Here is a 26,720-nt window from a genome sequence, read left to right as displayed (position 1 = left end):
CTACACCCTTTTCTTCACAGATTACATCTTGTTGGTCAGGGAATTTGCTGAGCTCGACCATCACACAACTGGTTTGAATTAGGAATTTTTCCCCTCTCTTCCAGTTAGCTACTTATTAGCATTTGTCAAAACAAAGGGAAAATGCAGCCTCTGAATGTTTAATATTTCAGTTCAGCATTCTCTGAGAAACACAGTCAGACAGTGAAAATACGCCAATTGTTCCCTTCTCTGGAACGTACAGTACTGCTGAAACCCCACTGGGGTTACTTAAACTAAATGTATTAACTTAATCAGACTGATCACACAACTGTGTTAAAGTTATTTAAGTTTTTGTATTTTCATAAAAGCTTTGGAAAGAATTCTTAAAATGTATGATTCGTTATGCAGGAGCCATTCATGAGCCTGCCAGCCAATGCAAACATACTGCCTCACCAAATAAATGAAAACTGCTTGACTGATAATAAAAAAGGTTTGGGTGGTATTTTTTTCCTCTAAGAAAACTGGCACTTAAATATATAATGTTACCAATTCTAGTTCCATATATTTACCAAATCTGGGGGCATCTATTAACAAGAAGGAAAACACCATTTTAACTGAAGGCTCTCAAACTCACATCCAAGTACACAAAACTAAAATACTCAAAGGATGAGAACTTGGTTTCTCAAGTGCAATGATTTCCCTAAGAACATAGACAGGATTGCACTCATGCAGTCTTTATGCTAAAAGTCACTGCTTTATCCCTTTTTTCAAATTAAAAGGCAAAGTCAGATGCTGAAGAAAAAGAAGGACTGTGGAAGGAGATATGTTAATTATATTAAAAAGAAGATTTTTGTTTTTACAGCCCCTCAAATGTAAGCTGTGGATCTTTCATTTCAGCATAATCATACATTCCATTCTGCACAGCACTGGAGCTGAACTCCCTCTCTCTCACTCATTTACTATTCAGAAACACTTAAGAAATTATTACCACATGTCCAGGAGTCACTCATGATGATGACCACTAATGCCATTCCTCTTGTTACAGTATTAACTCAAAATATACCACTGTTGTCTTTGATTAGCACGAGCAAAGCTAAGAACAAAGACATACCACTGACATAATGACAGTTTTATGGCTCCCGTCTGAAAAAAACTGTGCTTATTAGCATTCAAAATATAAAACACTCTCTTCAATACTTCAGTGTAAAACGACGTAATCTTCTTTCTGCTGAGAAACCTCAAAACCACTGACAAGTTACTTATTTCCTGCAACACACATCTGGGGTACTTGCTAAATATGGAAATTAAAATATCAGGTAATCAGGGCCAAAGAAATATTTCTCCTGCAGACTCAGGACAAACCCTTTATTCTGGACCAACTGTCTCCCCAAAACAACTCACAGGAAGATATTCAATTGCCTCACTGCAAAGCATCTGCAAGTGTCTCCACCAGAGGAACCAACCCAGGAACTCAAACCCACCAGACCCACCTGGAAACAGATCTGCCTTTTGGCTTCCTAAAGTGCATTACAAAAGAGGACACATTCAGTTTACTTCTGTAAAGTCGCGCCCTCCTTTCCCTCCTCTGGAAGAAGAAGCCTTACAGATTTCCCACCAGGTCCCTCTGAAGTCCAGATCAATACCCCCTTTATAAAATGTTTCCTTTAAGCATGACAGAAGCTGTTATTTATTTGCTTTAAAGTGTTTAAGCTAATGAGGTATGAGCACATCTGCAATAACTAAAAATAACACGCACCTCATTGATATTAATTAGCTGACTGGACTTCCATGCAGAGATACTTAGCTCCCTTCTTTATTCCTTTGCTCTGTGAAGAGATGGACCAGAAGGGTGGGAAGATCATATTTCAGAGTCGAGGCCTGTAGCCAAGAAAGCTCAATTTCTGGTCCCCAGATGTTGCTACACAGGGAGCCCCATCCCCTTGCTGCCACACGCAGACATCTCCCACAGTTGTCTTAGGGAGTTTTGTGCATGCAACAGCAAAGCTCAGCAGGGCCTGGAGTCTGCTGGTGAGAACATCAGCATGAGTGCAGCACCATTGTGGTGCCACAGTGGCTCATCACAGAACCTGCACAGGGCTGCAGGGATCAAAACAAACATAGTGGGTTGCATAAAATAAACAGAAAGAGAAGGCAGCCACCAAAAAGGAGATTTTGCATATTCCTTACAGATAATGCCAACCAGAAGTAAGCCTCATCTTGCACTTGTCTGGGTTTGCAAATTGAAGATGTACCATGTGGGTGAAACAGCCTGATGCTTGAATAAAGTAGTGTTGCACTTGACCTCTCCTGCCAGTCCTAACAGAGAGGCAATCAGTCATTTTTGGATAAAATCACTACTGTCAGTGAAGAAAGCCAAAATTTCTTCAATCACTTGTGTGTTCTGCCTTCAAGTGAAAGAAGTTAGCAGACAGTGCGCTAACTGCTATCCTCAATAAACCATACAAACCCAAAACTCCTTTATGAATTAATTTGTAGGTGTGAGAAACTGGGAGAAGTATGGTGAGTTGGTGTGGCTGTGATGGTGGCACTAGGGAAAGTGCTTCATATATGAGTCCTGCACCTTGGGAGTCCTGTTATTTGACTGATCTTTTTGGGGCAGGAAGGGCTGTTTCTGCAAAAGCTATTGGGAATGCCATGTAAATGCAGACTACAGAGCAAAGATTTTAACCCCTTTTGGCTCATCAGGTAGGTAGTGAGCAGGACAGCTGCTGGAGAGAGTTGGGAGAATGGGAGGGGAAACACTTCTGAGAGTACAAGGATTCAGAAGGGTTTTTCTAACCAAACAGAAGGAAAGCCAGGCTGCAGGAAGCAAAACAGACTACATCAACTTGCTCTAGCAGATCTGCTTTGGGTCTCATCATGAGGCCAAAAAGAGCATGACTGCCCCAAAACACCTTCAGAAGAGCATCAGCCACCCTTTGGAGCTGGGAACAGCCCATGCTTCCACAGGGTGCAAACAGCAGGTATCCATCAGACAAGACAGCAGAAAAGTGCTGGGGTTCTCCAGTGCATCAGGGCAAGCAGGCAGCGCTCTGACAGCTCAATTAGCGAAAAAACAAGTACCTCTGCTCCTCAGCAGACCTATTCAATCTGAATAAGCCTGGGTGTTGCTCTGACAAGCAGGCTGCCCAGAGCCTGCTGCTCTGCTTCTTTCTGTGGCAGAAGTGAGCTCGTTTGAGGATATATCCACAAGAATTTTTAAAATAACATTCTGCTTATGAATAAAGCCAGCAAGGAGTCCACAGTCAGAGGAATCAATAACCTAATTAGTAATTAGTGCTAATTAGAGATTTATTAGTTCAAGCTACTCATAAATGTTCAAGTAATGCAAAGCCACTCATGAGAATACCAATACAGCATTTAGTTAAAACAAAATACCATGTGTACTGCTCCCCAGGATTTGAGCTTTCATTACCACAGGCTCCAATCTCTCTTCCAAACAGAAAAGACACTAATGAATGGTATACAGATTGTGTGTGAGAAGAACATCAGTTTTTATTCAGCAAGATGAGAGAGACTTAAACCAGAATTAAAGATAAATTACATGCGAGGGATCAAGTTTTGCTCTCATTTACACTGATGTAAATCTGGAGTTGCTCTGTTAACTTCAGTTGTGTTGATTTCGATGATTGCATATTTATATTAATGATACTGAGCAAATACTAAAAGCAGTGGGGGAAAAAAAAGACTAGCATTTTTTTCTTTAGCAGACTCTAAGTGTCATCTGCTGCCTGGGATTTAACAGAGATCAGTAACTGAATTTTTGTAGTTGAAATGTTTGCATATGTCAGTTTTAATGAGTCCAACAACTTGGGTTTGAATGTACAGAGCCATTTAAAAACTTTCAGTTCAGTGCACAGACACATTATCTTATATATCCAATTTTGCTGGAAAATGGTTACACTTTTGGACACCCATAATCTTCTGTATCTGGTATATTGAAGCATCTGTGGAGGCAGCAATGACAGTTCTTTGAAAAGATAGCTTCTGAAAAAACACCACCATTAAAAAACCAAACAAACAAAAACCCAAGAAAGACAAATAAAGGAAATGTGGTTAGAAATAACACATCTCAGAAGAAACCAGCAGATTAAAATAAATTCCAAAAGAAACAAAAGAAAACCCAGGAAGATCAAATCAGACAAGTCAATATACTGAAGGCTTCAATCAAATCAAAAGGAGTGACACTGGCACATAGAGGGATGTTGTTGATGCTGGATGAGATCCTGGGCTTGCAGATGAGGTAGGATGGACACCACGCCCTTTGTCACAGCTTCCCAACTCCAGCAGAGAGGGAGCTGCTGGTGGGGAGGGTCTCTGCCCTACACATGCTGTGCTGCACTAATCTGCCCATACAGATGTCTCAGCTGCTCTCATGCCGAGCAGATGTCCCCAGGTGCTACGCACTGGCTGATTAATCCCCCCAGGAAGATCACCTGGCACTTCTGTGGGCAGTGCTCCTCTGGGAAATCGATGTGGGAGTATGCCTGAGAAGCTGGGATGCTGCTGGTTCTGTGGAGACATAAGGTTGGGCCCGTTTAAATAAGATCCCACACAGACACAGGTTTTTCCCTGTCTCTGGCACATGGTTTCACTGGCTGCAGTTGTTTGCACGTATGCTTTCCACATGGCTCAAGCTCTCCCAGGGAGACATTATCTCAAGGAGAGACCATGGGGGTTGAATCAGTGGTCAGGTTGATCTAACTACAGGTTTGGGGACCCCACAATTTCCCCAAGCACTGTTCTGGCAACAAGAAACATCGTCCCTCAATCTGCTGAGCCCAGCAAGGAGGCTCAAGCAGCTTTCCCCCAGTCATGGCAGAAAGAGTTGCCATTCAGGGATGTGCCCTTTCCAGTGCCTCTCTGCCCTAAGCAACACCTCAGCACAGGCAGCAGCAGACAACATGCACCTACACGTCTGGCCTGGGCTGCCAGCAGATACTGCAGACCATCCCTCCATGTGGCCTCTCCCTCCTCCGCAAAAAATCCCCCACAAGTTAGGTTCCACCCACAGGCCACCAGGAGAGCCCAGATTTTTACAGAATATCTAGATACCTAACCATAAGCAGCTTGTGGGATTGCTGGTATGAGATTTTCCTGTGAGTTTAGTGGCTAGATATTTTTGAAACCCCCACTAGGTCAGCCTCCTGAGGCTAGGAGATACCTTTAAAACCCTGTCCCATATGACAAGCAGCTGTGCAAGAAACATCAGCAAATATTGTGGAGCCCATCCATGATGGATACAGCTCACTTTGGAAATCATTAAAGTTGGGGTCCTTGCAAACACTTAGAAGGAGTAGATCTGCTGTCGCTAATATTCCAGCTTGCTGTTCAGCTCGTTTCATTAATCTCTATACAGAGCTATGCATAAGATTTGGGATGTATAGCTTTTAGAAATCTGCTTTTTTTTATGCTCTGGTCTACTCTTGTGCTCAGATACCACAGCAACGGGTTACTTAAACAGAATAGCTTCAATTCTTTGTTCTTTTGAATCCCTTCTCCATATATAATGCAATTAACTGCACTGTTAAGGCAGTCCAGATGGGCACTGTGCTATCCTCAGATATACCCAAATATCAACATGTTGATGATAGCATAATGCTTCATTTGGGTTTCTTTCCAAATTTCATACTAACAGTAGCTTTTGAACTTAAAAAGACTAAAATAGAAAGAAAGAGAAAAAGAACTCTTACTTACAGAAACTACTGTTATATGAAGGATTTGATCAAAATGTATACACATAAATAGAAGCAGAGCTTATATCTGCTCCTTTTCTGGTCAGCCCACAGGAGACATGAGGTTTACTGTTCTCAGGTCCATGGGCAAGAATATTGCCTGAAGCCATGAATGTTTTTGACTTCCAACAGAGGAGAATGCTAACTCATTAGACAAATGTTGGCTGGCTTCCTTGCCTTCTCTGTATGAGGAAGGACTTTGGCATCTTATATCTGATGGAACAAAATTTGTTATTTTCCTAAAAGCTTTCTTTTATTCGCGTACGAACTGTTGACTATGTGATATTCTTACAGAATTTTAATTATATTTTGATTGTGGAAACGCAGTGTCATTTGCAGTAGGGGACAGCTCCTACCTAAAAACCCATATAACCTACATACACGAGACAACAGGAATCACTAAGTGTGGCTGAACTACAATCAAGGCCTGACCCAGTGCTGAACTTCCATTTCCTGCTTCTCCCCTTGTTTGAGCAAGGGGAACACCACTTTGGATGTGATGCAGCTCAAATACCTAAATTTAGCAATTCAGCTCAAGTAGACACCCTTCTTAGAGCAGCTGAACACTGAGGGCTCCACTGATGGCACTGACAGGAGCTCCCTCAGACGGTTCCCCAGCCAAGGAAACACACACAGCAGCCAAATAAAGCACACCACAGCATCATGCCTCTGCAAGAGGCACCAAGGGAACCCAGACTGCCCAGGGCATGAGAACCAGAGCCTTTCTCTGCTGCATCTACCAAAGGCAATGGACATATAGGGGAGGGAGATAATTTACAGCAGGAAGTGATTTAAGCAGACTGAATTCTGCTGAAAGACCCTAGCTCTCTATCCTGTATTGCAGAGAAAGAGATCCCTCAAATAGATGGTGTCAATACCTCTTAATGGACAATTTTCACCTTTTTTTTTAAGTATTGGCAATTCCTACAGAACTGCAGGAAAAATCCTATTTTCCATGTCTTTGCCCATGTTATACTGGAAATGGGAATGATCCAGCAGCACCCTAGGTCCCTCTGAAAGAGACAGTAGTCACAAATTTTAATCCTCAGTATTATTATTCACTGATATTTTTACCATCTGGCTGCTCTTGGTGCCTGGTGGCTGTGCCCTCCTACCTTCCTTCCTGAAGAAGCCCAGAAGATAAGGGGATAATGTGTATTTCCCAAAAACCAACAGCCAGATAGCCACGGAGCAACTGCTGGTAAGAACATACTGTACATGAGGCAAGAATGCTGAAGTTTTGGCTGGAGAAGGGCAGCACTTTTCTGGGACAAATACCCTTGTTCTGGCTCCTGGAGGTAAGAACAGTTCAGTGCAGCACAAGGGCAGGAATGAGATGAAGGGGCAGACATGTACTGTCAGGAGGGAGCAAGACAACCAAAGCCTTCCAAACCCTCTTCCAGAAAGGTCTAGAAGAAAAAATTGTGCATGATAACTCGCACCAAAAGCAAGAAACTTAGCCCCAGTATGGGTAAATTTATCTATGAAAGGTACCCGCACAAAGCCCAGCTTTGCTAGGGCCCTTGACATCCCATCAGCTGGATTGATGCTGGAACCAGGGCTGGGGATCATCTTTTCTTTTCTTTTCTTTTCTTTTCTTTTCTTTTCTTTTCTTTTCTTTTCTTTTCTTTTCTTTTCTTTTCTTTTCTTTTCTTTTCTTTTCTTTTCTTTTCTTTTCTTTTCTTTTCTTTCCTTTCCTTTCCTTTCCTTTCCTTTCCTTTCCTTTCCTTTCCTTTCCTTTCCTTTCCTTTCCTTTCCTTTCCTTTCCTTTCCTTTCCTTTCCTTTCCTTTCCTTTCCTTTCCTTTCCTTTTCCTTTCTTTTTCTCTTCTTTTCTCTTCTTTTTCTCTTCTTTTCTCTTCTTTTCTTTTTTCTTTTTTCTTTTTTTCTTTTCTTTTCCCTGCTTGCCTTCCTGTCTTCCTTCCTTCTTCTCTTTAATCTCTCTCTTTCACTCTACCTATTCTCTACCTCTCTCTCTGTTTTGCTCTTTCTATTCAAAACCAACCATCATGTGTTTATATTAGAAGATAAGGGACTAACATACCAATTTCCATGCCAAGTGTATAATTCATTAATAAAACTTTGCAAGTTTTTGTGGGGCCTCTGATTTTTGTTGTGTCTTTTTGACCGAGGTCATCTATGAATCTTGGATGTTCCCTTCCCTTCAGGATGGGACACCACATCCTTTGCCTCTTCCTTCACAGCTGGCAAGGGCTGTGATGTAAATTTGTGGTTGACAGTGCCAGTGACATTTCAAAATATTTAGCTAGCAAAGAGGTTTGCTCAGCCCCTTTCCTCCTTCCAAGCATCATTTTTAATTGTTAGCACAGACATCAAGTACAGATAGATTATCAGAAAGCCACAACCAGGAAGCTGATGTGCATATTAAAACTCCAGTTGGAAAAAGCCTAACATGCAAGATCACTTGTCATTTTTTCTGTTAATTTACTGAGTTGTTTGACCCCTTTCTTCTTTCTCCCACCCAACCCCCACTTTCAAAATACCAAGAGCAATTAGAGCACATTACAGGCTAAATCACTTGTTAAATTTCAGTTTTTAAGTCAGAGCCAATTCTGAATTATTGCAAGCAAAAAAGTACCTTAATTACAGTAAAGCTTAGGGCACTTAACTCGTCCTAGTTGCCAGATTTCAGGAGGATTATTGCTATTATAAAACAGAGCAGCAATACAGCAAGGCAAGACACTGATAACTTCCCAAGTGGGATGTGAAAAGAAATGCATTTTTCCAATAGTTGAAATAGAGAATATGATGCTATACTACATTTATAATGATTGGTAAATCAAACTCTGCATTTAACTCTCTGAGTAGATTTCAGGTGGGCACAGAAATTCACTTCAGGTTATTCTCCTCTTTCCTCCAAATGAATTGACAGCCTGAGGGGAAATCCTCTACCTGTCTGACACTAATGCAGACTTTCCTAACTAATACTTTTCACCTATGACAGTCACAGGTCAATCCCAGTGCTTGGCACCTGGGATAGAGATGGGAGCAAACCAACATTTTCACAGCAGAAGAATAAATGAGTCTGTTGCTGTGATCACCCCTCATGTTTTGCATGGCAGAAGGGCTTCTCACTCTTAGATATTAGCTAAGGGGCCATTAAGTAAACAATAAAAAAAAAGTGTTGTCTTCCTCCTGCCCCCTTAAGCGAGGGTGGTGACTCCAGCATTGTAGCTGGAGCCAAGTCTCAGGTGAATTTTAATCCTTCATTATTCAGTACATACTGTTTTTTCCCTTTCTCTCTAAAATGACAGTCATGCTGTTAAGCATAATAATTGTTCATGAGTGAGCGCTGCTTTTTGTCCCTCTTGATTTTGCCTCTAAGGCAGGCTTCTTACTCCACTGAGGTCAAGGGTCACCTGCTAAATCATGCATACCCACAATCCCTGGTGAATTATGCAGTTGACAAACTGCCGCTAATGATTAGTACAACCTGCATTAAAACCCTGGCACTAAATTGATATTACTTGAGTGATGGATTACACCTCTAATGAGCGGATTATTGCCACAAGTGACCTTGTCGGCTGAAAGAGTGTTTCAATATAACTAACATCTCTCACATTCTCGTGTCACAGCAGTTCTAAAATAATATTCTCTCTCCTATTTGATTTTTTTTTATTCCTACTTTGCTTTCTAGTCCCTCAAACGAGCGGGTAATCTGTAAACAGCACCTCTAATGGGATTAGTCATTACACTGTACCCCAATTAGTACAGCTTCATGCCTCTGAAATACCCAGTGCGCAAAAAGATAATTTTTTTCAGTCAAAAACTGTTCTAATTTTCCTCCCTGTTCTTCAGAACATTGAAGTCCCCTTGCAAGCAGGCTGCCTCACTGCTGAGGGGATCACATGGCCCTGAGATATCAGTAAATTTGTTGCCCTTTTATGAAGAAAAAGATGAAATGATGGCTGTGCTCTCTCAGAGAAAGTCATCACTGCCTAATCGTATTGATGGGACAGAACATGGTCAGAGCATCTTCTTTATCAAAACACTTAGCCAGAGTTGATCACCTGCCCCACTTGATCACACAGGGCAGACTCCTGAGCTCTCCCAAGCAGGGAGCTTGTGCTCTGTGAGCGCAGGAGAAGCATGTCCAGCCACCCCCGTGTTTCATCGGGCGCGGTTCAGACGGCAGTGCTGCCGCTCACCAGCAACCAAGTGGCAGCTAATTCACCAGGAGGGAGGAAACACGTTTCACTAAATGTTTCACCAAAAAAGAAACCCCTCCTGCAAAGGGACTGTGCTGAAGACGAAGCCACAGTCTGTCTATGGAGTTAATAGACCCCTCGTGGAGCCTTCTCACGCCATTGTCTGGACACAGTTAGTGGTATATTCACAACTGCCTGTCACGCTACACAAGTGCAGATGAGGCTGGAGGGGACCGTATATTGATGGAATTAATTGAGCATAAGCCATGCTGACTGGCGGGGAAAATCACATGAAAGAAACAAAACACACGTGCCTGGCCATTTCTGTGTTCTAACAAAGAATGAGCAGCTACAAACAAATAAAAATCGTGGCGGAGGATGTCAGCACAAGTGGCATTTCATTTATTATCAGTGGCATTTCATTCCCCGAGGGATCTGCACACCCCTCAAAACCAAGAATCATTCCCCCAAAGTCAGACGCGTTATATCAGAGAAAATCCAGTTTAAATAAATGCAATATTAAGTCCTGTGACAGCCTCTGACAGGGTCAGATTAAATCTCCTAGTCCATATTGCTTCCCTCTGACTGCAGCCTCTGCTTCCCCAGTCCTCCCTGCCTCCATCCCACATGCTATCTAATACATTTGATGTTCTGCAAAATGAGGAAAAACCCTAGTGCTATAGCTATAATGAGAATGTGTTCTCGGGATGCCCATTAATTAATCCTGGGAGACCTCTGCTCCCCTGTGCCATACCGTTAAAGCTGCAGGCAGCTCAGATGCTCTTCCTGGCAGTTCCCAGGGATGCAGCAGAAGTGAAGAGGAGGGTTTGCAGGGCACTCTGAGGTAATGGCTCTGCACACCCTCCTCCCCTCTGCCCACCAGAGCCCTTGCCTGGGCACATCCAGCCCATGCTTGCTTAATTGGACGTCTAGCCCATAACGACGGTGTTGGCTGCTTTTCTTCCTGTTGCAGGGCGTGAGAGGGAAAATGTACAATGGGTTGGTCTTGAGATGTTATACCAAACGTCAAGGCCAGGCAGATCACCCTGTGCACATGACAGCTGGCCCAAAAATAGCAAAGGCAGCAGGAGTCAGAGTCACCTAATGAGCCTCCTTTTACTTCAGCAGGTGTTCATGTTACAGGCAAGGCCAGCGATCTTACACTCTGCTTCCTTTTCTTTTTTAACATTCCAAGCTCCCAGGTATGCTTTGGGACAGCTCTACAAAAACAGAAAAAAAAAGTCACAACTTGAAACTGACAGACACATTCATCCTAATATTGCCATGGAAAATCTAGCAGGGAATGAAGTAGAAAGGGGGAAAGAGAATATTAAAAAATTAAATAAATAAACCCTCTGAAAAGAGATTGCCAAGTACCACACAACACCCAGCTTAATTTCCTGTTGTTCATAGGAAGGAAGTTAACAAAACAACCTGGAAATATCCTGTCATCCCCTCTGTAGTGATTACAGCATTTACAGTAGCTATGAAAAGTATCCACAGGCAGCAACAGGATTTGCAAGGATGCCAAGAATAAGACAACTCTGTCACCTTAGGCTGGCATCAGTGACATCAAACGTAAAGTGTCTGTCATGTGCATTAGCAAACTCAGGCATGATCAGTCTTCTGGTAGACTAAGGGAGAATGGTGCTGTAGGCTCCACAAATCATGGAAATGCAGAGGCAGGTGAGGAGGCTGGAGGCAGGACCACCTTCCAGCTGGCTTAGACCTGAAGTGCCAACTTCACAAACCACAATGAGTCAAATTGCCTCTTGCCCTATTAAACTACCTTTCATCTGTCCACTTGCAATTTAATCCTTCACTGTTCATAAATGTAGGCAGAGAAATATTCTGTATTCAGAGTCAAGATACCACTGTAGACAATGATGATGACAAAATATGCACTCAAGAATGAGTTGAATATATGAGAATGGTGTCTGCTGCTTCTCTCTCCCTGCTTCCTGGTGTGAAGTCTGAATGCATTCCAAAATTATAAAGAAAACATATACAGCCATTTTTTTCTTCTTCTCTCCAGCTCTTTTCCATTCAGAATCAGCAGGGAATAGACTTTGTTTGTACTTATTTATAATTGTGGTAAACTGAGGAATGTTCAGAGAGATGTGTTTCACATCTCATCTCAGAAGTCCACATGCCTATTCCGATCTTTTCCAAGCACAGTATCAGATATGTCTCTGGTTGCTTAGAAAGATTTGTATCCTGCACATATGAGCTCTGCACTGGAGGACGGTGGATTTGCTTTCCCGTGGGTCAGAAGAAGAAAATTTTGGCTATACTGCTCCTTCCAGTGAATTAGTCATTGCCTGGTTTTTGTTCGCTTGAAGATGTGGCCCAACACCTGCTATGCCCTATTATGTTAAATGGCTTGCTACAGTAATTTGCTTTTGGCAGCAAATTGCAGACATGGGTGCTCTGTGCTGAAACACTTGTACTGCCCACTTAGCACATATTGCCCTAATATTTTTATAGCTATGTATACAGAGGAAGGCTACTCAAATATTTTCCATAGAAAAACAGTTTACTGACGGTTTCCATAAAATGCTGCTTCTTTCCAAGGAAAATTTTACTACTGGCTGAGAAACTAAACAACTGAAAGCTAGTGGGCTTTTAGTCTTGAGGCAATAACCAAAAAAATGTTAATTAAAAAAATATAGAAATGGTGATTCAGACAGCAGAACAGCTTTTCCTGCAGGAAAGCTTTATAAAACAATTCAGTGTTTCACAAGATGCGTCGTTTTTATGCTCCTCTTTTATGTACAGGGCTTTTCTGCCCTGTTTCATATGTAGCAAGCAAAAACCTAACATGATGCAATCAAGAGAAGATGCAGTGGCACAACAAATACACAAATACTTGAAAGATCGGTCACCAGTGAGAGAGAGAAATTACAATGCCACCTTCACTAACTCTTTCAAAGTCAGTCTAAGATACAGGGAGTCTTTCTGGAGGTATCTCTCCAGATAGAGTTCTTTCTTTCAACAAAAGATAGTCCCTGCTTCTATTTTAAAAATAATAAGCAGTTGTAAACTCTCTTAGATGTGGAGGAGAGGTAACTAATGGGCCTTAGAGGCTTTAGAAACATCAGGCAAATAAAGGAAACTCAGAACATACCCTGTCTTTAAAATTGTGTCATTTTAAAGTCCATTTCTAACAAGAGATTAGGGGAAACTGAAGACAATTTTTCTAACAGACTTGCACTGGAAATCCTGGAACTATATTGTGTGATAAAAAGCAGTAGCAGCAGACATAGTTTGCTGAAATCAAGAAACACCTTATTTTTTCTTACAATCTAATTAATTGGCTTTATTTCCCATGGTTGTAGAAGCACTAGTGTTTGAAGCATTCTGAGTTAATTACAGACATTCAAGAAAAGAAATCATAAAAACTATGAATCACTGTGGATTCAAATCCAACAGATTTGGGCATCATTTTCTAAGTAACCCTCTTAACTTATATACCAAAAATGTGCACTGAAATCCTACACTGGCAGAGAAATTAGATGACTAGATCTTTTTCATCTACACTTTCTCTGGTTTCAGATTTCTGTGGTTTTATTATTACAAATTGTTTTAGGAATCCTTTATCCTGTAACAATGAACATACTTGTTCTCTGTTTTAATCATTGAGAGACACAACAAGGCTAATAGTTTCATATATTAAGTAATTGAAACACTTGGCCTTCCATTGTGGTGACATCCCAGGAGATTACCCCTCCTGCTGGGTGGTATCACTGAGATTATATAGCTCCTATAATCTTTCGGTTTTGGTGGAATGAAGTAAAATATTGACTAAAGGGGAAAAAAAAAAGGAGGGGAGGGGAGTCAAACTGTAGGGGTTTTTTTTCCCTGAGATTTTAAATTTTCCAATTGTCTTTCTTCTTAGGACTGCCAACCATGCCAGCCATTCAGAGACCATACCAGTATGAACTCCAGGATTATATGCCTTGAAGTCTAGCCAGGACTAGTAGGGTCCTCACATTTGGACAAAACTGCAGTACTCTTAATCTTGATGAATAGTCTGGTTTTGGTCTATATCCACCAATTAAGTTGTCTAACGTCAGGAGCAACAGGGAGCTGGAAAGAGCAGAGCTTTTGAGTACTCCATCAAAGCCAAAAGGTGACATGAGCAGTAAAGCACTGTCAAATGTTAGGAAAAGCATCACTGCATGACTTTTCATGAACAAAGGAGACTGGAAAAATCTGTGTATGCTACAGTCCAGAGTGGAAGTCAGGCAGAGGTTGAAGGAAATTACTTTCCTTTGCTGCTTAGAATTATAAAGCCCAGTGCTTTAGACTTCTCCAGCCCAAGCAGCTTTGTCTTACATGAGCAATTCTACTTCGGTCATAGGAAACATTTCCATCAGTATGAGTTTGTGAAGTTGAACCACAATATAATTCCCATGTTTATATGAATTGTCACGGGGAAAAAGGAAAGAATGAAATGAATGACAACTAAACCTGCCATTGTAGTTGGCTGAGGTAAAGAGAAACAGGGTATTGAAATGGAACCAATACAGTCTGCAGAAAGAAGCACCTATGAGCTAAGAAATACACTGCAAGAAATGGGCATTATATGCTGAGTATTAAAATGCAATGCTCTGCTTTAATGAGCCCCGCAGAAGTAAAACCCACTTTTTCAATGTTTGTGGTAATCCACTAAAAGCAAACTGTGGAAAGACCTTAACAATGCTCATTCCTTCCAGTAACAACAGATACAGGCAGTGTTGTTCATTTCTTGAAAAAAAAGAACACTTTCCATTTTTTTGTTCAGTTTCTTTATGCTGTGCAGCGCAGAACATAATTACTTTACACTGTAGGCTCAAAAAGTCACTAAGCAGCTGATAAAAGGCAAAGAAATCAGTACGATTTTCCAGCTGAAAAAAGGGCTTTTCTTATTGGAGCTGATAACTCTCACCAAGGGCTCCAGGCTTTTGTTACATCAATTTGAGAAACTCATAATCTCTGCATTATGAATGTTCAACCAGGATATTTTCTGTTGTAGTGTATCAAGCACCTTCAATATCACAGCTCCTGTTGTCATTGTTGGGTAAACAGCTTTTGACACGTTTTCAATATGATTACATTAGAACAAGTGGGTCATGATTGATAACCTAATATTCAGGCCATGCAAATCATCAATCACAGGAAGTATATTAATTATTCAATGAAACCATCTAATGCAAGAATCAATGTTGGAAATGAAGAAAAGAAACTCACAGCTCCCAGTAGAGGCTACACCGGATAATAAAAAAGGAATACTAAATAATCTCAGCCCATAATCCTGTTTAATAAAATCCATTTATTTAGCTGTCAAAAACATGATACAATTATTTTTTAAAAAAACAAAAAACAAAACCCAAAAACAACAACCAAAAAAACGCAAGATAATGAAAAACTTTTTTTTCTTGTGGAAAATAGACTTTTGCACTTTTACATTGTGATTAAATGTGAAATCTAAAAATACACTGTAAATAATGAGAATAGCTGTGACATATGTGAAGAAAAAGAATCACTTAGAAAAAACAGGTGTTCTCAGTTGTTCTTGGTGAGGTTAAATCAATTATAACAGTACGACACATGGTCTGCAACAGCCCAAGAACCTCACAGATCCCCTACACATCACACACACATGGTGTAACTAATGATTCTGCATAGGAGTGGACACTGTCCCTCCTTAAACAAACCAAAATTACTCAAGTAGCCAAAGCAGCCCTAGAAAGAAGGATCCTCAAAATGTCTGCCATTCTTCTAAAGTGACAGAAATTGTGGCCAAAAAGGTTTGTAATACAGAAATGAAGGGGCATAGCAGGCAACACTGGAAATTGCAAGATTCATGAGCCACCTGGCTGATGTGTTGCTGTGATGGTGGAGGGGGATTTGATGGCACTCACCTGAGCAGGCACTTGACCCATATTCTCTACTGGTTTCGACTTCCACAATTCCTGAAATAACTCATCCTGCTTCATTTGAAGCAGACCTCAGGGTATCTTAAACATAAAATCTCTGGCAATTAATGTTGGCATTATCAGCATCCACTTAGGTAGGAAACTATGTACAGACTTCTACATTCTCCTCATAATATAATCCTACATGACTTCTACTCCATCCACTCTCTTGCTGGTTATTTTCTCCTACAGCACATCTCATCTCTAGTTCACAAGGCCCTTTGCAATTTTTGGCATAACACTGCTTGGGCTGCCACTGAAATTATCATCTCATAGCCACCTCTCTTTTCATTTTAGTATGAAATCCCTTTCTCAATGTGTTTTCCTTCTGCATTTTAGCATCAGATTTTCAAAGCATACAGTTTATTCCTAGGATCTGCTTTTCTTTCAAAGGAAACATCAAAATGTATCGGTGCTCCCCCTGCACTCAAACAGATAAGTATGAGATTTTTCACAAAAGTTCCACCCACCAGGATCAGAAAGAAAACCAAAGAGAGGAGCATCTGACTTTGACTGTAAATGCACAGAAACCCTCTTGGAGCTTGTTCCATTTTGCTGTTTCTAAGATTTATAAAGGTCTACACATACTCCCTGAGTGGCATACTCCCTGATTGTGACAATATGCAATAACTAGTCCACGAGGATGAAATAGTGACCAACCTCACTAATCTTGTCTGCACCATGCCCATCCACCTGCAGAAAGACAGTAATTATCTTAATTGTGTGGCAAATACCACTAATTATCTTAATTGTGTGGCAAATACCACTTTATCATTGCCAAGAAGTAGATACACTCTACCGTGAAACATGGCTTTCAAGTTATATGCAAGAAGGACAGTGACAGTCATAGTAGGTTCTTGCAAAAGCTCCAGGAAGGAAGCCTTGAGTGATGAGGCAGCAGCTCCATCCACAGTATCTACCCAGTGAGGTGCACCCAAAGATTTCACTCAGCCAAACTTACAGGTCTCCTAGTTTATCTTCCCACTAGGAAATAGTATAACAATTTCAGTACGCACCTGCTTAAATGGTGCAGTGTTTGGCAATGAGAGGTTTGGGCTTCTGGAGAAATGCTGCAGCACAGCTTGTGATCTTCCTCAGTGTACGGGTGGAAAGCCACAGCAGCACAGTGGCAGCACAGGGCAGCGTGTCCCCACAGAACCATTCACCCCCCTCTACCTGAACAGACTCATCAACAAAGTCTTGATTTTAAAACATCATCTTCTAAACAAGCTGAAGAAGTGAGTTTCTCTCGTTTCATTACTATGTTTGAAATGTTTGAAATGGACTTTCTGTTTACGTTGACAGCAAGCTGGTGTTTAAGCCCTCAGTAGTGGGTTTTGCATACTTATAAGTTCCCAGGGGTCTTCACGACTCCCATGTTTGCCCCTGCCTCAACATGTTTCAAGTGCTTTTCTTGAACATTGGTTACTACCTATAACCCCTCTATTAATACCCATCTTAAGATGCTCAAGGTCCAAACCAATGCCAGTCCCAGAGGTGTTTCAGCATCTGAAATACATTTCCCCTGTTTCCAAATCTCTTCCCTATCCAGGGACAAATGTTAACTGAGCTCATCAAAAACAAAGCTGTTGTAGTGTTTCAAAGGCAATCAGGTTTTAGGAATGTAAGACCTGAAAGGACTTCTACATTGAGAGTGAAGTTCCTTGTTCTTACAAGGACTAATCATACAAACACTTTCATGACACTCCTCAGAAGCTTATCAGGTTCAATCAGGTTCTAACTTTTTTTTTTTAACATATAAACACACATATGTGTATGTATATTAGATTTTGGGCTCACCATACTATGGCGAGATTGATCCATAGCCTCACCACTGGAAACTCAATAGAAATTCTGTCCTAATTTTCAGACACAAAGTATTCATGAGCAGTTTCTGTTCATTTATTTTGATATTTACATTGTTCTGTAGCTCATCTCCTTCCTTGGAAGCAAAAAATTGCAGAAAACGCACATAAGCCCCATATTGGAAAAGGAGTATACAGCTATACAGTTTAATGTACATAGAGATAGGAAGTCTATAAACCAAAAAAAAGCTTCTTAAATTATACAGTCTCCTTCAAATTGCACATTAATAAAAATCTTCATGTCTGTTTTCTAAAAAGATAGCAAAAATAGAAAAACATTGTTGAGTAGCAAAAATGCTTAAGCCAAAGCTTTAAATGTTGTACCAATACCTAATGAAGGTCTACTAAACTTCCTAAGAGAACACAGTTGTTTTACAGGAAAATGGAAATTGAGTGTGTTCAACTCTCTCCATTCAGTCTGTAACAGGGGAAAAATACAGATATACACACAAAGAAAATGTGTTTAACCGTTTTTCCTATCAAGAATATCAGGTAGTTATTTTTGGAGGATATGGGCGGGGGAGGGGGGGAAGTAGAAATAAGATCACTTCATCGATCTGGAGAGATTTCAAAAAACTTTTTCCAGTACTATTGTGAGTAAATACAAATCACAAGCAGATGAAACCCTGGGGTCAAGCGGCAGTGTGACTGGGCCCTGCCATTCCTTTTCCTATCTCCACAGTGCAGCTTTTCACAGCCCCCTGCTCTACTGCGCTGTGATTCCAAGTTCATGGGAGAGCATTGTGGCTCATCAGAAAAGAGTCAGTGAGAGAACTTGCAAGCAAATAGCTTTCCACTATAATACAACAAAGCACTTTAAGATTCTAGTAACAGGAATGTGTTGATCACTTATTCAAACACATCCAGTTTTTCTTTTAAAAGAATTGAAATTATGGCACAGAGCAAAAGGAGTTCAACCACAGCCAGAGCATTTTGATCACTACAGAAGATAGTGTCATGGAGACCTTCCTGATTCATGTCAACTCTTGCTAGTACACTCAGGCTTCTCCTTTAAAATATTCTTAGTACATCTTTTATGCTTAGTTCTAAAATGCATTGTATTTACCCAAGAGATCAGACCAAGTTTCTGTTTCCAATACATTTATACAGACTTTTTTTTTCTTAATTGCACAAGAGACTAAAACTCATCTTTCTGGTCTACCAGGCAATTATACATCTAGGCATTCAAAAGAAAAAAACATTTTTCTTCCACACCCCAATGGACAGTTGATTAAACACACATTATTTTAGCTGTGGATTATCTTTTTAGTCTTCAAATCAGAATATATATATTGGTAGCTACCTGGCCTCTTGCATGAAGAAGTGGAGAAAAAAGTATAGGTCATACAAAAGGTGACAGAAGCCACACCAACAGAAAACTAGTCAAAGCATAGAGTCAGAAAGTCCATCATAGAATAAAATTTGGCCCACAGTCTGTATCTTGAAGTGTCTGTGGCAATTTATTCACAATAGTTTAGCTTTATCTCATTTTGAAATCTTATTGACTTAATCAAACCATTAGCTTGACCCCACATATCCAGAGGCAGAAGATAAACTTTGTCAATCTTGCTTGCTGCTGAAAAGCTCTTGGACCAGACTTTCCTTGTTGCTGTTCCCTAGCCATATATTCTTGTCATAGCACTGAATGTCTCCCCAGGCCAATTTCACTTATCATGTACTTTGTATCTTTCTATATTATGATATTGCTCATGTGAAGAAGACCAGAACAACTCCAGAACATCACCATGCTAATGCAGATCTCCAGGTTTTAGGACCTGTGCTGGTCTCTCCAAATGGATATGCTTCTCCTCTCTGTGCCTCCAGCTCCTTTTTCAGTAGTACCAATACACTCAAAGCCCTGAAAGCTCTCTCCAGAGTAGCTGTCTAAACCTTTTCATTCAAAATCTGAGTGTGGATTGCAGCTTTCTTTCATAACCACTTTAGAGTTTTCACAACATAAGCCACCAAAATCTGGGAACCCTGGGCTCATTGCCTTTTAACTGATGGGATTCATGTGCTTTGTTTCACAGGTAGTTTTTCCTTCCTCCCTCTAGGCTAATCTGCCAAGAGAAGAATGCAGTTTCAGCCAATCTTGGAAGTTATTTCGTTCTGCATCAGAGATTTTACTGCGAGTCTCTTTAGGTATCAGTCAGATCAGATATCAGATTTCTCACACAACCAAGACAAATGCTTTGTCACCTGGCTGAGGGAACAAGGATGAGGAGATGGAGAGGTACGCAACAATTCTATCTTGTGTAGAACTCAATCAAGGTGGTGTGTTTGGAGAGCCTCTATTGGATTGAGCCCTGCACACAAGCAAACAGAAACACCTAATTTATGGATCCAAGGACAATTAAAACGTGAAACAAACTGTGAGCTGCTAAGACTGTCAAGAATGAAGTGCCTATGAGAAGGACCAGGAGAAGAATTTAAGTTCCCAAAAAAACCAAATGTCAAAAACTTGTGCAGTGGCAGACTTAAAGCAGTAGTTGAGCAGAATTTGTGAGGTTAGGATACCAAAGTCACATTTGGAAATTTTGGTCCCTTCATGAATTTGACTCTCATTTTTCAGCATCTTCATTTTCTTTCTTCAAAAGAGGAACAGCAGCACTCTTTTCACAGGAACATCAAAAAAAATGCATGCAATAAAGTCTGTGAGGGGATGAGCCTTACAGGAAAAGTGCAAGCCTTTGAAAGAGAAATTACAGTTCACAGGTGGAGTTTGCAAAATGGCAAACTTCCAGAAAAAAACATGTTCACTCTGGAGCAATGAGGCCTTGTACTTAGCCCAGGGGCTGTGCTGGCTGGCCACGAGTTAGTCTGTGATACCTGAACACCACCGTTTCATTTATAATACCATGTGCTGTGATGGTTGTTATCACACCATGTGTACAGGACTCAATATGTGAGCACAAAACACATGCAGAACCTGCTAGTCCCTCACTCCACCCTGCTCCTGATTTGAGCTGTCAACGTAGTGGAGGAAGAAACTCTGCCCTTCTTCCATATCAGCCTTCATCTGCTTCCTCCATCATGGAATTTGTCCAGAGTCCCAGAGAAATTTTCACAGGCATTTGTTGTATGCAAATAGCTGCCAAATAAATCATTGTATATTGCAGCACAACCCCTGAGGGGGTTTGTACCTATGGAACTTGCTACTGTCACTCCACTTCCCCATATACCTTAATCATGTTATTCATTCAGCAAGAAGGATGAATGTTACAGCATGAGACTTTAATCCCTCACTGCTGAGGATCTGATTCTCTGAGAGAGAGCAAAAGAGTGAGCAGGAAATCCAGAGGAAAAAACTTAAGGTGAGAGGCAAATACTATTATTTCTCAGCACTGGGTTTAGGCAAGAGTTATATTATAAAAGCATCTTCCTAAAATGCTTTGGAGAAATTTATTGTATGAACACACATTGATTGTGCATGTGTGCACTTATGTATGCACACATCTGTAAATACAGAGCCTAAACAGGACCATTAAGGCAGAGAATTTGCAACCTTTTAAAGCTTCTGAAAAATACTTCCCTTCTCTCTCCCTCTGTGGGCTAACTCTACGGATTACAAAGTAACTTTACAAGAATGTTTCCTCTGTCGCCCAACCCTTTGAATTTTTTCCATGAAGACAATAAAAATGGAATAGCAGCAGACACAAGGAGAGAAGCACAGCATTTAGGGGTAATCTAAGAGCCTGTCTCTTTAATAGCCCAGTACATTTTAAAGGTACCAGTTTATTTGATAGCGCTGCAGTCAGTGCTCTCTGTATGAAGGGCAATGCCTATTTCATCATGCTGCCCTTGACAGTAACCCTGATGAATCCCTTCCACTAAGATTTAAGCTCTCAGGCTTCTGTTAAAACTGCCAGCAAACATGCTAACTACCAGGTCCCAGACAAATCTGGAGGAAACTAGAGGACCACTATGTCACACCCCATAAAACAGTGATGGTGTAACACTAAATGGCGCTGATACTTTTGTTTACCTATATTCAAGAGTGTTTATAAATCAGCAGATGAGAGATGCAATGCCACTGTAGTTCATTACAAACTTCTCCCTCCAGTTGGCCCCTATTATTCCAAAACCCAGGAAAGTACAAGAATTTGAGTGAAAAAATGCAGACTTTGGGATTTTCAAACAAATTGAAAAAAAGAGCTAACACAATGTAGTCCAGTTTATGTTTTACAAAAAGCACATCTAACATTGTTTTTGTGAACATTTCCTCTAAGCCTTATTTATGACTGATGACTTAATCAGCAATCTTCATCAGATCCACTTTCATAAGGTGAAGATGAGGTCTCACTTTCTTTTCCGGTATATCTTTCTGATCTCATCCCTGCTGGAGGGATTGACCTGTGTCGATTTGCTGGATCCATTTTGATGTACGGTGTTTGCAAACCTGCTGACTCTCTTCTTGGCCTCATTCCACGTCCTCTATCCATCAACATGGGAAAGAGTACTCCCTTTCTTGAAAGCCCCTACTTCTGAGAAGCCGCAGAATGACAAAAGTGATGAGTTATTAGAGATGACAGAGGTGTTAGCCCATTGACCAATTCACCAGTTTTAGTAACTCGTTAAATTAATAATATTAAAGCAGATAGCCATAAACTGCATTGTTCTGTTCAGGAAGGGAGTAGGAAAAATCACTTTTTTATTCAGACTAGTGTAAAAGTTAGATTTTTATTTTTTTCCCAAAACCTTACCTATCAATCAGATTTCCCAACTGGCTGGTGACTGTGAGGGACTCACTACCGTACAACCATTATTCAGTGATGTTGTGTTACATTGACACCACTTTCATTCTTCCAGTACTTATCAGTCTCCACCAGACAGACTTGACACCTTTTTTGCTCTGTAAGCCCCACATGACTGCTAGTTTTCCAGGTGACAGAAACGTGGAGTGTGAGAACAGAAGGACTGAATCCCATTTCTGCTACTGCTGCCCAGCTCTGAGTGGCCACAATGCACAGCATAGTGATAACCATGGCATTCCTGAGTCACCGTGGATTTGCTGCACACATTTTATAGTCAAAATACAAAAGACTGTGATGAAGACTGGTAATACAAAGCCCTCCACACTCCTTTCTTGCCACCCCTGCTAAGCTAGGGAAGAACAGTAGTTTATGGATAATCTCAGTTTACTGTCTTGTTCATTACTATTGAGCATTCTATGTCAACAAATGAAAGTACAGTGGTTAACATTACAGATGAATTGTTGCATCTTGCTCTATATTTAAGCAATAACATTTGACAAGATTATCAGAGACAGGAATGAAAAAGAGTATGATAAGACATAGTATCTGGCATGAAAATTTTGCTGACTTTGTAAAATCACAGCTCAACTTCGAGCTGCTACCCAAAAACTCCATATCCTCTCAATTTGCATCTAACACAGGGCAATACAGCACAGGACTATATCTTTGCAATTTTTGCAATACTTGCAAGACATAACATAGACCAAGAGCCTAGTTGAAAAATGTGCTTTATATTTTAGGATTTTTTAATAACTTCTTTAATTTTTACTAAATCAAATTATTTGGGAAATGTCAGCATTTTATATTTTCACATAATCCACAAGGAAGGTAATTCTACAAGTATTTACTACACACTACTCCACAGCATGCTGCAGTCTACATAATTATGCTTCATGGACTTTCTGTGGATGGACCATGTCATGCTAAACTTCAAAGCTCCACTGAATTGCCCTACAGCCACTATTTCATGTCATGGCCAAGAATAGCAACCATATCTTTGATCTACCAGATCTGAATGATTATCCTTGATCCCAATGTGTTCTACTTCTGTTCCAGTGCTTGTCCAAAGCAGTGTGTCACGACAAAACCCCATGATTGCTCAGCTCATCCCCAACACTAGAAAGTCTTGCATCAAGACTGAGCAAGCTTTTTTTGTACAAGGGGGAAAGGTGGTGGCCTCATGTTCTGATTGTCCTCATGAAACCACAGTTGTATGGGCAATTGAAAATTAGTTGTTAATTTTAAGTACATAGGTTCAATGAAAGGATGGCTAGGTTATGAAAACATACCCAAATCCTTCCAAAAGTGAGGGTCTGTGCAACGTGAACAAAGCGAGCAATTCACTGCTGAATGGTTTGATCAGGTTGCCAGCACTGGTTTCAAGAAATGATGTACTAAATAGTTTTCTCATTATTTCCCATTTACACGGATTGTTATCCTGGGAAAAACTTATTTAAGAGTACCAGCATGTACTGTTGCAAATTAATGACAGTTACTTTCTCAAAGTCAAAAATATTTTACAGGAAAATGATTTCTTATGTTATTCACCACTTTTCTGAGGTTACATTGTTTGGATTCAGCCTTAAGTTTAGGACTGAAATCCAGATACAAACATATATCCACTCTTAACCCGTAATGTCACCCTGGATAAAAATGCGATTAGAATTTTCTCTTAATTATATTTCTGCTAATACAGCCTGCATTTTCAAAGATGCTCAGGACTTTGTTTTATGCAATGTGGAGATTTTCATGAGGGCACATACATACTGTTAAATTACAGGGATATTTAGCATAGGCACAAAATAGTTATGTGCTTTTTTCTCTTTTTTTTCCTTCTCTTCCTTTCTATATAGTCATAGTTCACTGGCCAACATCAGCATAATAGCTATGCTGCCAAAAAAAACCTCTAAGTAATAACGGGCAGAGACTTTGTAAAGAAATTCACCCAAGACATTTCTTACTATTTTTTAATCTGGAGAGACATGTTTTACAGAACAAATAGGAAGGCACAAGTGCTACCCAAGTGACCTTGCAGTCCAGCTTTTGCAAAGCTGCAAAGGCGAGATGTCATGCCACACACCAGGCTTTTATTCTTGGCTCTGCCAGCAGCCTGCTAGCAAGCTGGGCACTCACCTTAGCTTTCTGCCCCTCAGTTATCTCATCTGTAGGGGAGAGATAAGGCTACAGCATACACTTAGCTCTATGGCTGAAAACAGGAGTGCAGTGCAATGGCTGATCTTTTGAGGGAGTGTTATTCCCTTTCAGAGCTCAGTGAATTTGGGTGGGGCATGGAGGCAAGTGGGAACACTACAAACCAAACCATGGAGGATTTCCCCTCATTAAAACCATCAAGCTGTTGCATAGTTCTGGCCTAGGGGTCTCTTCAAGTGTGAGGGATATTTCTGGGACCTGGGCTTTCCCCTCACTTCAAAGTGTTCCTGGACAGCAGCTGGCTTTGGAAATGCCCCTCCACAAGGCTATACATACAGTCAGCCATGAGCTGCCATGTACCATGGAATCACAGAATCATGGAATGACCTGGGTTAGAAGGAACATTTAAGACCATCTAGCTCCAAACCCTCTGCCATGGGCAGGGATATCTCTCACTAGACTAGGTTGGTGAGCGCCCCATGCAATCTGACCGTGAGCACTTCCAGGGATGCAGCATCCACAGTTTCTCTGGGCAGCCTGTTCCAATGCCTCATCACCCACAAAATAAAGAATTTCTTCCTAATACCGAATCTAAAGCTACTCTTTTTCAGTTTTAATTAATTCCCCTTGTCCTACATGCTTTTGTAAACAGACTCTCTCCATCTTTCTCGTAGACTCCCTTCAGTCACTGGAAGGCCACAATTAGGTTACCCCAAAGCCTTCTCTTTTCCAGGCTGAATATAAATATATATGAATATATACATATGCTGTATTACCAGCAACCATTTTTACAGACATCCTTCTTCAAAAGAGGGAAAGGGTCACAATTAGGCATGAAGGATGAAATACAGCAGATTCAGCCATGTCACAAAGCACACACATGTGAGCACATGCACACCACATATCCACACTCACTGAGGGTCAGACTCTCACCTTTATTGCTGTAGTACAAAAGTAAACCAAAGGAGGTTTTAGAAATATGTTTCTGCCTTCTACATTCTTATTGCATAAAATCATCAGGTGACATTCTTACATTTTAATTTCATGCAATTAATTGCAATGCTGTAGACTCACCTGAAGGGTTGTCCCCACAGTCGTCAGTTTAGAGGAATACTTGGACAGTGTGAAGCCATGACAAGAAGTTTTATGTCACTAACCAGCGGCTACCAGGGGCTACATCCCTTTGCATGGGGCTTGTTTAGGCCTCTGCAGCCAATGTCAGTTTCAGCCTCCTAAAGCTGATAGTGCCAGATTGTTAATGGAAAGTTTTCAAATTCTGTCAACTAATATGATCAAGAAAATAAATTTTTCTCCTGTGTCACATAAAACCAGACATTTCTACCCATAAATAGGACTTTGTAACCATACAAGTCTGTATTTTTCAGTGGTAGTGTTGCCACAACAGCATCAAGTGTCAAGGAGTGGCGTGGATAAATCATGCAGTATCTGCAAGACAGTGGTTTAGGTTCACATGAATTATCCCTTTAAAGAGCTGAAATCCGTAGAGAGCTGTGGGCAAGGGAGCCCCATTCCAGGCTGAGATAACCCCTTAAGAGCCTTGGCAGTCCATGCTTTCCCAAACACACCTCAGCTCTGACACTACATCATCACCCAGTCACAGCTCTTCAAGATTCAAGTGATGTGAAAGCAGGAAGTAGCACAGCAAATATATTTGACCATCAGATGATAAAACAGGCCAGCAGGAAGCCTGATAATTGCATTTTTACCAAATGGGAAGAAATATTTCATTATTGTTCAAAAAGATACATTTACCAAGCCAAGGTTAGGTGCCTTTTTTATTTTTTTGGCTTTCCTTGATGCAAAAAGGAGCAGAGGAGCAAAAAAATTACTCAATAAAGGCTCTCAGATATTGTACCTCGTTAGCATATAAATTTTTATGTGAGTTTTTCATTAGTTTGAGACAGGCCCAACAGACATTTGAACTCCTGTAGCCTCATTCTTGGTTTTCATTAGTTTCCATGTAAGGAAAAAATATAAATAAGCACCCTTGATATATCCATTTTACATTTTTCATCTTTCTATATACATTCCTCATGCTCCCTTCTAATTGTCCTCTCATGCTGTAAC

The sequence above is a fragment of the Camarhynchus parvulus genome, chromosome 1 (genome assembly GCF_901933205.1).
Source record: "Camarhynchus parvulus chromosome 1, STF_HiC, whole genome shotgun sequence".
Taxonomy (NCBI): Eukaryota; Metazoa; Chordata; class Aves; order Passeriformes; family Thraupidae; genus Camarhynchus; species Camarhynchus parvulus.
The sequence above is the reverse complement of the archived record's forward strand: the minus strand, read 5'-3'. Positions refer to the sequence as shown.